General features: G+C 42.2%; 1 non-coding gene across 1 annotated transcript; it reads left to right on the top strand.

Annotated features, from left to right (window-relative positions):
* Positions 1-282: 282 nt before the first annotated feature.
* On the top strand, positions 283-363 carry trnal-uaa (transfer RNA leucine (anticodon UAA)). Its single transcript has one exon. It is a non-coding gene; the product is annotated as a tRNA-Leu (tRNA).
* Positions 364-12,618: the final 12,255 nt, after the last annotated feature.

Below are 12,618 nucleotides of genomic sequence, written 5' to 3'. Positions count from 1 at the left end.
GTCCATCTTTTATACAGCCTATGGTCCAACCTGAGACGCACATTATATACTATTCAATTTTGACCAGCTGTCCGCGACCCACCCAGAAGAGGTCCATGACCCACTTTTGGGTCGCGACCCACCAGTTGAGAACCCCTGATCTAAAAAACAGTTTTCCTTGTTGCCTAAATCTGACCACACAGGACTCAGCTGGTGTTAAACCAACCTGATGGAAGGAAGAGGAGAAAATGTATGTTTATCTAATCATGAGCTTTCCTCTGGACAAGTCACACCATTACATGAGCTGTGATGCCAAGTGGTTAAGGCATTGGACTTAAAATCCAATGGGGTTTCCCCACGCAGGTTCAAATCCTGCTCACAGTGTTAGCTCATGGTCAATTCAAGTGGTCTATTGTTCTCACAGAAACATTCCTCATTCTTCTGAACATTTAAAAGGGAAACAAAGCATTCAGTCAAGTTAGCAGAATTCACTACATGTATTTCCACTCTATTCAGACGATATATGACAAACACAAAAAACATAAACATATGAAAGGAAAAAGATTATTTTGTGTCTTCTCTGCAAGGGGGGTTGCCATCTTCAGTACAATAACGGTGACGTAATGGGGTGGGTTAGCTTCGCAGGTTTAGTTAAAGACAGACAGTAAAAGACAGACAGTGGACAATAACTGAGGAGCCACAGATCATCAGAAGACAAAATGAGGCCACTACTGCGTTACTCCTGGGTATAAGAATGAATTTTACAGGGTTAAAGCCATGAAACAGTCCACTTTCATAACCTACCAATGAAACAGAGAACAGTACTGATGCTCTGCTAGTGACACTGAAGAGAAAGAGCCTCAATGGGCTGTGACTCCAGGGTTTACAGGGAACACTTTCTGGAGGATTACACTGAGGAGAAGGTGGTGGAGTCCAGCAAGCTAGTCCTTCACCAGATCGACAGACTAAAGCCTGATGGTGTCCTGTCAGTGTCCAGGTTCACCGGCTAAAACATTGCTCTACTGACCAACCAACATACTCTGAAAACAGCCGTACATTGGCATCAGTCCTCTGCAGGGGAACAGAGCTACACGGAGCTAAACAGCTAACTATAAAGGCTGTATATGCTTGCATGAGTTTTCAGCACAGATTTCAGACAGAAAAAAATAAATGTGTCAGTAGGACGACTTAGGAACATCCTGACTTTCATTATGCTTCAACCAAACACACTGTCACTCTCAGCGCCAGTCCTGTGAAATCTGGTGTCTGAGTCAGCCTGAGAGACAGACGCTTTATAACCAGCGTCTAGTCCACCCTGTCTCTGTAGACATCATAAGGACAGTTGCAACCAGCATGGATTGTGTTCTAGTTTTGTGAGGACTAATTTACGTGTTGGATCTGAAAGGTTCATGCATTTTTGGAAAATAAACATTGTGTCAAGTTCTGCATTAGTCAAACTTATGCTTGGATTTTAATCTTTTTTTGGGGGGAGAGAGGGGGTTATAACTCTAACATTTAATACTTCCTTGTGAATGTTGTAGCATCTGGTGACAAACCAACAGATGTCTCCTGAGCATTCCCACATATTTCAGCTGACCAATTTTATTTTGCCACCCACATCTTTACTGTCTCACTGTTCCTTTCCAGTAGTAGTGGCTTTAAAATCAATACTTTCTGTTGCTGAGCTTTCTGACCACGCGCTTCCTGCGCAGCATATCAAGGTAAACAAACAACAATGCTGCACATGCTGCAGTATTTAGCAGCTAAGGTGTTTGTGGAGACCACAGCAGAGCCACAAAGAAGGTCCACAATTCATCAGGTGGAAAGAAACACAACAACAAAGGAATGATATTGTTGCTCTGTTTCTGTTAGTTGCGGGATTAGGTGACTGTGTACTAATATGCTAATTTTTAAGATTATATTGTGTTAGTGTTGTGTTTCCATCGTGTTCTGGTGCCCCAAAGTGACCAGAAACCATCATGCATTGTTGCTTTAAGGTTCTAATTATAGGTTACGTTTAAGATAGAATGGAGGCACGTAGTTGTGATAATTCAGATCTTGGAACTGCTTCATGTAAATGGTCATCCTCACAAGTATAGAAGTACAAAGATGTGTGTGTGTGTGTGTGTAAAGGGTCAGGAATTGTCCTCCCTTTGGGCTGATCTGCCCACTTAGATCAAAGAAAACTTCCAGGACAAACTGTGGAGTGTCCGCTGTTCCGGACGCCGCCTGGAAAATCCCACTCACTGGAACACATCACCATGGGAACCAAGCACCATTGTGTGTCTTTGTGTGTGTGTGTGTGTGTGTGTGTGTGTGTGTGTGTGTGTGTAAGGCATGAAAGTTGGGTGTCCTGAGGCTCATTGAGACCTTTTATGTGGGTCACACTTAGAAAGCTCGTCTGTTACACTGTCATACACTTTGAGCAAACACACATATACTCCTTCACTCTCACTCTCACTGTCACACACACACACACACACACACACACACATCCTGCTTGTCGGGCAGCGGTTAACCAGGCAGGCCCAGTGGATGACCGGCCGGCTACAGTATGTTGCTGTGGTGATTTTTGAACCTGGCCAGAGGTCACTGTTCAAAAGGAGGTCAGCATTCAAAAGGTCACTTAGCACCGCTCAATGGGTGGTGACGCTACTGGTCCCTGAGCAAAGACAGAATGAAAGCTTAAAGGATGAATAAGCCAGAGCTCTGCTTCGACTCGGCTCATTTGGAGACCGAATTCACAAGAGAGCTATACTGAACAAGAGGAAAGGGAAAGAGAGCAAGCCTCCTTTCACACACTGAATCTGTCATATTGCTGCACTCAGTAACTTTGGTAGAGCAGAGGTTTGGGATCTTTACGTTAATCTCAGTCCCCACATGGAGGCAGCACTGCTGGACAGCAGCAATAAAGCGTAAAACAAGGAGATCACAGAAGGACTAAATTCAAGCAAGATGACACAAATCAATCAACTGCCCTTATCTGAGTAACTGTCTTCTTCAGAGGAAGTTACAAAGAGTTATATTCACTGATTAATTATTTCTAATTATTCATTGATGGTCATTGTAATGATGAAAATAAAACCAAATACAAAGTATCCATTGATAACAAGAACTTTGACTAAATGTTTTGCATTTTACAAGTGAGGGCTGCAGGGTGGCGCAGTTGGTAGCACTGTTGCCTCGCAGCAAGGTTTGCGTCCCGGTGGGGGCACTCTGCGTGGAGTTTGCATGTTCTCCCCATGCAGCGTGGGTTCTCTCCAGGTTCTCCGGCTTCCTCCCACACAGTCCAAAAACATGTTGAGGTTAACTGGTGATTCTAAATTGTCCGTAGGTGTGAATGTGAGTGTGCTTGGTTGTCTGTCTCTAAGTGTAGCCCTGCGATAGATGGGGGCCTGTCCAGGGTGTCCCCTGCCTTCACCTTAAGTCGGCTGGGATAGGCTCCAGCCCCCCTGCGACCCTCGTGAGGATAAAGCGGTGTGTAGATAATGGATGGATGGATGGATTTTACAAGTGATAATGTAAAAACTGGACAAATTGACAATGTTCTGCGTACATAATTAGAATCACACACTAAAGCTTAGCCTCTGATGAATAAAACTGCATCTTCTGTCACACAAAATGTTTAAAAGTTGGTTTATGTGCTTAACCTTTTGCACTACTATTCACAAGAAGCATGTTGCAAGTTGTCTGTATGCTTTGTCTGCCAGAGAGGAAATGGACCAAATTTATCTACAAAGCCACTGAAAATCAGGCAAGCAGCAGCTACAGCAAGAAACAAACAGACTACAAAAACACACTGATTATAAAAAGGTGAGTTAATGTAATAACAATACTGTTTTTTGCTGTATTCAGACTACTCATGTCTGTAGAGCCCCGTGGCAGCAGAGAGGCCACATTGCGTCAACATATTTTTTTTCTGCTTGAATATAAATGGACCTTCTTGGTAATTACAGGCCTCAGCATTGTCACAGTGCGTAACAAGCGTCTTTCTGTCCAGACATAATCTTGTTCTGTGTGTAGTTTAGCAGAAAAGTCTTGTTGGCTCAGCTGGTTAAAACATGGTTCTCCTAACACTGAGGTTGCAGTTTCAATCCCCATTTGGGACAACAATTGTTCCTCCCACACTTTCTGGGCAATGTACCCTCGACATCAGTTATAGTGTTTTGTTTACCTCCATTCTTGCTTCACTTATCCCTCAGTTTCACATATGAGACATGTTGGGTGTTGTCGTACAGGCCTTAGTGCAGAGGGGAGCAACAGTTTCATTCAGTGTAACTGTGTGCCAGATGTAGCTTTTATTGGTCACCATTTTATAATTTGCTCATTTGTTTTCATTTTGATGCTGACAATGCAACCAGATTATTTTTAATACATGTAGTTTTATCTTTAACAATGCAGCATCTGCTCTGTTTTATAGGTACACAATCTCGTGATATCAAGGTGGATAATGCTGCCCTAGCAACAACATTTCTGCACTACCCTATTTTAAGGCAGTATCTACAGTGTCAACAATAAGGTAAGAACACATAGGTGATAATGAAAACACAGTATGATACTTGTTGCTTTAGTTAATGTTAAAGCCATTGAGGGAGATTGCAAAAAAATGGCAAGTTTACCAAAGTCCAATGTGGAAAAAAACTGTATGTACCTGATTTCCTGTGACACTACACATCTACTGTCAACTGAATTATTAGGTGTTAAGTGTGGCAAGAAATTTGGATGAGATGGCAACCCAAGTAAATGTATTCTCATTCCTCAAAAACTACTATCCAGGAACCCCTGAGCAAATATTAGCTCCAGCTTCTCTGGTGAAGGTGTCCAGTGTTCAGATGATTTTGAATGTATGGAGAAGCTTTTTGCAATTAGTATTCAGAGTGGAACGAATGTGAAGCAGCGCTACACTAATAAGACAAAAGTTAACACATCCTGGTCAAGCTCAAATTACATAGTGCCGACAATTTATCAGGACAGCTGATGTTCAGGTGGCTATCAAATATTAAAAATAGGATTTTCAGTACAAAGTTAACAGTGTGATGCTGCTGCACAGCTTAAAACCCAGTAGATGTTTCAGTGATACATTTTAATCACTCACTATCGGTTACTACAAACTTCTACTTTCCAGATATGACATGACTAAAATAAATGAAGTCGCAAAATACATAAATCTCTCACATGAACACCGACGGTATTCCAGACATGTACTTTCCTGACGCACCATTAGCGCAGAAGTAGTTTACGGTTCAAGGGAGAAAAAAATGGGAGCTCTACACTTTCTACATCTGTATGGCATTTAGTATGCTGCATTGTGCATTTCCTCCCCAAAGGTGAAATTGCAGACTTGCTCCAGCAGCTACTTCCATGCCAGATGATGGTGTTTGATAGTTGTGTGAGAGTGAAACTAATGAATTAGAGAACAGAGGGTGTGTAGAGTGCATGCAGATCTACAGGGAGCTCTGTCAGCCAAGGGGAACAGACAAGACGGAAAGCCCACCTTGAATTTCAACATGCATTCACCCTTGCAAATCAATAACCCCACTGCCAGCATGCGCTCAAATACGCAAAGGCAGACACATATGGACGCCCATGTTAACACGCCTGCGCAGAAAGACACACCCGTAAACAGAGGAGGATTTCAACAGGGAGATCTTCGATGTAAAGACTCAAGGTTGCTGTGGTGTGATTGTAGACCACATATCAATGCATAATGTCAGCACGTTGAAAAAGTTTGAGGTACTCGTCTTCACCTTTCACTTTTTCCATCTCCTAAATTCTTCTCCTTTCTATTTTAAGTCTAAAGTATGCAGATAATATTCAGATGAGTTCCAGATGGACATTAGTAGAACCATGTGTTTGAATCAGCCCCTCCAAGCTCTATCGATTCCACCATCACGACATATTGAGGTTCTCCTTTTGGACAAAGAAGGCCTCTGTTTCAGAGACTCTGGAGGGCATTGATCTCTGCGCTGTGAGGAAGACAAAGGATGAGATGAAAAAGTATACTGGGTGATGGAGAAGAATGGGAATAATCATCCGTATCTCTGGCGCTATATCTTATTCTGCTTATTCTACAGTGCTGTTTGTTTTTTTGGTTCCTATTATGGATAAAATTTATAAGAAATAAAAGATGAAAGACATTATTTTACTTTCCAACAACATGAAATACCTTAAACATGATTTTAAAACCAGCTATTTTTTCCCACCAGACGACTTTTTTTTGCAGCTAAATGTGCCTCTGTCATCACCAGCTGCAAACGTTTCCCGTCTGGTGTTTGATGCTCAGTGCGGAGAGTTTTTAAAGCATCTTGCTGTAGCCTAAAATGACCCTGATTAGAGCGGAGAGAGTGAACAAAAGTGGTGAACGATGAGCATTCACTTCAACGTTCTCATTAATATGAAGTTATTGCAACATTTAAACAAAAAGTAGCTATTTGATGAAGATGAGAATAACTAATGGCTCAGGTTCTGTCTTTGTGTAATGTATTCAGTAGATGGAATCAGCTGCAGCTTAGGCCAAAATGACCAGAGAATACCACATCAGCTCCCTAGGGGAATCAGCCAATCACAGCCCTTGAAGCCTCTGACTCACTGTGCGTCAGTCATCCTGTCAGTCTGTCCATCTGTCCATCTGACTGACAAGCCCCAGACACTCCTGTCTGTCTGTCTGTCTGTCTGTCTCTTGCCTTGTCTCTCTCTCTCTGTTGTGATTCTGATGCTGTATTCACATCATGACTGCATGAACAGACAGGGAAGGAGATGGGAAAGTCACTCTGATCGGTAAAGCCTGCTTACACACACACACACACACACACACACACACTCACATATTCACAGGCGTGCACACAGGCAAACAAATGCACATGCAAACACACACACGCACAGCCAAGTCTCTCCCCTCTGCTTTACACGACTGACATTTGTAGGTTACACTGGGGGGAGGTGTAAAGACAAGTTTCCCAACAAGCCAAAGACTTTGACCAACTTAACATATTCATGCTGAATGCATTCAACACATCCATAGTTTTCTTGTCTGCATTCAGAAGCATGCACTCCCTCCCTCCCTTCCTCCCTCAGTCTTACATCCACAGACTCTACATTGCAACCCTCAGCCCTGAATCTACATGATACTTTAAGTAAGAGAAAAATGCAACCATCTGAAAGGTTTCTGAAAATCAATTCTTATAATAAGGCCATCATTTAGAATTTTGTACAGACCCAGAGAAAAGAACAGTTTACACTGAAATGAGTATCCATTATCTACTGTCACACTAAATACCCACCACCCCCCTGATGTCAGTGGAAACTCTGCACAGCCTCCTCTGCACGCATTAATGTTACAAATTGAAGGAACTGTGGCCAATTTGGACTCACAGTGCAATTATTTCACTTCAAGACCATTTGATTATGCTGCACAAGTTGTTTAGAGAAATGTAATGGTCGCTTTATGCCTTTTTTTGCTACTCTAAATAATGAGAATTGGGTACCTTAATTGCCAGAGTGAGAGAATGGAGCTTAAACGCAAGTTCAGTCTGTTTCTTTCATGGAGCTTCTGGCTGCAATAACAAGGTTCATTTATTCATTTGACCTTTAAACTTCTTAATTGTAGCCAATTGATGAATGCACTTTCAGCATCAACTTTTAAACCAGGGCAGAATATACAAGTGTTTGGAAAATGGAAAATCTGACCTTTGATAATTCCATGACAATTGAAAAAAATAATCTACTCAGAAGATGTGAATGAGCTCCACAACAATGAACTATGTGGTGACACATTGTCCCTTCTTAGGTTAAATTCTAAGAATTCAGGAATTTATCATTCATTTCTAACTTGTTGCTTGTTCGTAACTATCTCCAAATACCCAATACAACAGAAGCAGATGATTTAATGGTTCCACACTGTGCCCCTTTAAAGCCGTTTAAAGTCTCACATGTTCCCAGAATTTGTCTCCTAGTTTTTCAGCTCAAAATATTGCAAGACAATTCACTTCTCCGTGACTGTATAACAACTAGTTTTAACCCTGTTCTTAACAGGCTGTTTCAGTGTCTGTAGTTCTACATGCAGCTAAGCAGCTGCTGTCTAGTCCAACTTCAGGAAGAAGACTCTCTCTGTATATGTCTATAACAGTAGACACAAATGAGTGCATGAGATCAGGACTCTGTACAATTTCCATTTTCCAACACTTAAATATCAACAAATATTTGGCAAATAATAAAATCAGCATTTCCCTGTTTGCAGAGCAGCAGCTTGAAAATGGTTCTGAAGTGACATCTGGTTAACATGCACTGGTAATGTGGTAAACATTTCAGTCACTAACACTCGTTTTGTTGCCTGAGAACAGAAACAGATTATGTATTAAAATGCACTATATGTGAGCAAAGACTGCACAAGAAAAACAAACAGATGTAGAACATTTAGAGTTTACGGAAACACAACAGGCGACATGAAAACACTGTTACCCAACCATGTCGGTTTATCGGTTTCAAATCGGTATTAAAATTTCCACCATCTCTAAATGCCCCTCAGTGTTACAGTTTCCACAGAGCTCTGACCTTTGGGCACACAGTCAAAGTTAAGGATAATGTTAGCAACATTTGGTGCAAACATGCTAACACTAAGGACTTTCCTATTGTAGCTGGGACGTTGCCATCAAAATAAGAGTAATCCACCGTGTGTCCAGGTCCTCCGTGCATGAAGACTCTTGTGTTCACTCTTGCAGTCAACAACAGAACATTTTTTGTGCTTTATTCATGGACGAGACATCTTAGAGGAAGCAGAAGCAGCTCTAGAATCTAAATAAACCTGCTGGACTGTGAGGCATTTGCTCTTTCTGAATAGCTCACCTGCAGCAGGCAGTGATGGGGCAGGATTACGGAAATATTTAGCATGACGAATAATGGTGCCACAGCTCCTGCTAACCAACTGTACAAAATTGTGGCTGCCTTTAAAACTGGCAGGAGTAGTCAGCATCTTAATATCCTCACAGCTTTTATTTTATACCTTCAAGTTTTTAAGACATACAAACACAATAAAAATGGATTTTCACCATATGGAACCTTTAAAGTATTAAAAAATGTGTTGCTACAAAGCTAGCTGCAGGGGTAACCATCTTGTGAACACTCCCAAGTTGGAATATGACAGGTTGTCTCTGTTACTGCAACATAACATTATTTTGCAACTGCTGTTTTCTTGGTGAGGAGCTACCTGATTAATTACCTAATAAACCCAACCAAACCCAGTTGATATTTTTTAATGTATGTTATTTGGTAATGAGGATCATCCACAAGAGACATTTCTGAATAGTACGGAGTTAATTTACTGCTGGAGTGTTTATGCCTGTGAATCTGTACCTGACTACAAGACTAAGCTTTGTGTTGGTTGTCTCTTTTTTAGGATCCCAGTCGGCCCAGGAGTTACGAGGTGGTGACAGGATGGACTGACGAATAGTAAATCCTGTCAGCGCACACATGTGCACACCATGCACGCACGCACACATTCACAGAGATATCCTCACACACACACACGCAGCAGAGTCAAAAGGCTACGCCGCCTCCTACTGTGCCGCCAAGCCCTACAGGATGTCTCACCCAACTGCGGTGTGAGCACATGCGGCAGTTGTCACACACACATGCTGCACATGCATACGTTCATGCAACACACACAGATATCCAACATACTTGGATGAAGTGCCCGAGTAATCTCCACAGACATCCCCTCCCTTTTCCTCACTTCCTCCAGTCAAACTTATAAAAATTCTCACTCTTAAACTCTCACACACACATGCACACAAAGATGTCCAATCCTACTTTCCTGCAGTCCTTCCTGGATCTTGTGGTGGCAAGCTGGGAATGGTGAATGTGTGAGATGACATGGCCAATATTAGTCACTCTCTCACACACTCCATCAGTCAGCACTCTCACACTCACTGACAGACATTTCCACCATTATACCACAGCATGTGCTCTCCAGTGCAATGCGGGCACACAAAAGCGATCACATTCCCAGGGTCGTATGGCAGCCTGTATGCACAGAAAACTCCATATAGGAAAATCTGTGTATAAAGCGATGCACCATTGTTGCATTAGACTGAATTCTTGATTGAATTATATCAGTGTGGGTGGGGAAGGAGGGAATCACTGCTGTGTGGTCTGTTGGTGTCAGCCAGAAACACACCACACACTTAGAGCCAATCACGAGCAATGAGTCTGCGCACCATACACTCGTAATCAATTAGCTGAAACATCTGCGTGTGGATGAGCTTATGTTCATATGTGTGCGCATGAGTGGGTGTGTGTAAATCATAACTGATTTAAAGTGAGAAACTCCACTTTCTTACTTTCCCTCCCTGCAGTGTGTCTCATTGTTGGCCCAGACTGAAGTGGGGTTTCTTTTGCCTGGTTTGGTGTTCCCACACACACACACACACACACTAGCATAGATTTCAGAGCCTGCGCCGGCTTCATTAGTCCAGGGAGAGAGAGAACGGGCACTGCACTATTGGCATGTGGGTTAGATTAGCCAGGCCTGCCGAGCCTTATGAACCTTGTTCTGTTACTGAGACAGAAAGACAGAGAGAGGGGTAGGGGGAGGAGTGGGTCCTTACTAATATGTCTAGCAGAAAAGGAGTATAATTGAGACGCTGGAGCATGGGTACGTTTTCCACCGCAGACACTGGAGACAGATGGGCATCAATGAAAGTGCGGCAATGAGGCGCATCTGTGTGGAAACTCGCCCCTTTAAAGAATGACACTTTGGAGACAAAGCATCAAAACAAGCGCGTACTGCACCGACACGCAGCTTTATATAAGAGAGGGCAAAAGTACACATGCAAAGTCTGATATTTAGCACCGGTTATATTTACGGCTTGTCACATGTGTGCAAAAGTGTAGACAGAGGAGGTATCAGACGGGTAGATGATGTATGGAGACAACTGTTACTCTGCCTCTCCGCCCTCATCTTCCCTCTATCTTGTCTCAACTCTTCTACAGGCTGGCTGTATATCACTGGTGACACCCATTCACTTGACATGAACACACATCGTGAATGACATCCATTTAAGCTATTAAGAAAAAAAAAAGCATGTGTGTGCAACTACTTTGTGGCAAAATGTGGACTTTTTGCATGTTTGTGTGAGGTCAGAGGTGTGTACTGCGTCAGCACACAAGGTGTCTGGCTTACTGCACTGCATTGTGGGCATCTTGACAGTACCATCTGGGTCTGCGGTGGCACTGGAGGTAACATACACTCACCTTGCTGAACCGCAGCACCGCAATGTACACACAGGAACACAAACAACACAGCCACATGTTGGGTATTTTACAGCTCATGACCTCAGAAAGTCATGAATACTGTTCTGCCACAGACATTTGAGTTCACTTAAACATCTGTTGCTAGGAGCAACCGCACATTTCCAGCTTAAGTGACGTTAGTTAAACATTTTTTCAGATCTGTGACATCTGTCCTCTGCTCTGTTGGGCATTGTTTGCTGGTATTCTTCATATCATTGCTGTTTTGTTACTTTGTTTTTATCAGTTTACTGTTAACCATTGTGCTAAGTGTGTGCCAACCAGCTGTTGTTCCAGTGTTTTTACTGGTGCTATTGTGAATGTGCATGGATTTTTATTGCTGCATTTTGACTTCATGATGATTAAACCCACCTAGGATTCATGGCAACAACAGGAACTAGTGAAGGAACCAATACAGGATCTGGTTTTGCGGTTTCTGAGGTCAGTCAGTAATAAAACTTCCATAAGTCAAGAATAGATAGCTCAGTGAAAAGAAAATATATTGTGGCAGTTTCAAAATCTAATTATCCACGTTTGGACGATATTAATGCTTATTCCTGATTTGATTGTGATCAGGTTTTTAAATTGGTGTCATCTCACATTCTTCCTAAACAAATGGGGTAGTCTGGCCTTACTGAGCCTTCCATAACATTAGGACGTTGTTATCACTCACTTATTGCACTGATCAAATATCGGTGGAGCCTTGCAAGCTCACAAGTTGCTAACTATTCCTAAATCATAAACCATTCCGAAATCCTCAAATACTGCCGCTTTGTCAAACCTGTCAACATCTCTGAGACCATGTCAACTGCTAATTTCATGTTTGGCTAACAGTTAGTGTCATGGAGTTTTATTTGTGTGCAGTATGCTTGCCAAATGAATTCTTGAATTGTACTTCCAATGATGGGCTCATAATTTTGATTTGACACTGGTGTCACAAAGAATTAACAAGGAGGGCGTCAATGAGGGGTTTACCTAAAAGAAATAATATATACAAAATGCAAGCAAAGCCTGGGTGTGTGTGTGTGTGTGTGTGTGTGTGTGTGTGTGTGTCAGGCGTGCTGTGAAGCTGTTGGTGCAAAAGGTGATCTAAGGCTTCCACTTACATAATTTATTTGATGCTTGTGAAGTCATGTTTTACACTTAGATAAATTATGTCATGCTTGTAGCATTGTTGATCAGCAATTCGACTGCTTTGGTCCAAACTAAAATATCTCAATGATGTCTACATGGATTGGTGGTACATATAACTTTGGTGCCCCGAGGATGCATTCTAATGACTTTCTAATGATGTGCTGACTTTTCCTCTGGTGTCACCAGCAGGTCAGGGGTTTAACTTCTCCTGTGAAAGAACTC

This window comes from Stegastes partitus, unplaced genomic scaffold (assembly GCF_000690725.1).
Source record: "Stegastes partitus isolate 25-593 unplaced genomic scaffold, Stegastes_partitus-1.0.2 Scaffold810, whole genome shotgun sequence".
Taxonomy (NCBI): domain Eukaryota; kingdom Metazoa; phylum Chordata; class Actinopteri; family Pomacentridae; genus Stegastes; species Stegastes partitus.
This window is presented reverse-complemented; position numbering and strand designations above follow the sequence as displayed.